At 31.0% G+C, this 901-nt stretch overlaps 1 protein-coding gene across 2 annotated transcripts in view; it reads left to right on the top strand.

Moving 5' to 3' along the window:
• Stag1 (stromal antigen 1) overlaps positions 1-901 on the top strand; it is a 335,960-nt gene that overhangs the window by 281,899 nt on the left and 53,160 nt on the right. The gene's annotated exons all lie outside the window — the stretch shown is intronic.

Genomic DNA, 901 nt, shown 5'->3' with positions numbered 1-901 from the left:
ATGTGAAACTTAATAGAAAACATGGGATAGAAAATTAAGTACAACAATACTCTATTTTAATAGTGAACCTTGACTTTTTTAAGAGAAAATAAAATACTAAAGTCCCTTCATATTGATGGTCACTTCTAATCCAAGGTCTTAAGTCTAATATCTTTCCAATAAACTCAACATTCTGAAGAGATAGCTCTGATTCAATGATAGATAGAAATAAAAAGGACACCAGCTGCATTCATACTGAGATCTAAAAACAACAACAACCCCTCCCCCCCATAAAAACAAAAACAAAAAACCTATCTTAAAATTTGTCCTTTGTTAAAGGGAAGAATGTCTCTATTGGACTTAGAACCATGAACTAGTTTTCACAAAGAATCCTATTTCAGTGGAAAAGTCATGTTCAGGTTTTAAGAGTTCTGTGGTGATTTTCCCAGACACATAACAGTCAAATCTCAATCTTCTAAAGCACATGGCTTAAAGAATTTTTTAGCAAATACAATTTTAGAACAAAAAGAAAAAAACTAAATCTGTATGACATAAGATTTTCAAATGAAGGAAATTTGAACATATAAATGAAAGACAAATGTTTAAAGAACCAAGTAAAACTAGTAAGATGTACATATATACTCATCATAAGATCTTAATAGTAGTTACCCTTAGGAAATAAAATTTATATGGGAACAGGCATAAGAGAAGATTTACATATACTTTTTGTAATGTTGTTTGAGTGATTGTTGTTATTTTACATAATTTTATCACACAGAAAAAATAAGTTGGAGGTTGGAGAGATGCTCCAGTAGTTAAGAGCACTTGCTGCTTTTCAGAGGACTTGAATTTGTTTCCCATCACACATGTCATACACATCACAATCATATATAATTCCAGCTCATATTTGGCAGTGCCCTCT

Source organism: Microtus ochrogaster, unplaced genomic scaffold, assembly GCF_000317375.1.
Source record: "Microtus ochrogaster isolate Prairie Vole_2 unplaced genomic scaffold, MicOch1.0 UNK24, whole genome shotgun sequence".
Classification (NCBI taxonomy): domain Eukaryota; kingdom Metazoa; phylum Chordata; class Mammalia; order Rodentia; family Cricetidae; genus Microtus; species Microtus ochrogaster.
Note: the sequence above shows the minus strand (reverse complement) of the source record. Positions and strands in the feature narration are given on the sequence as shown.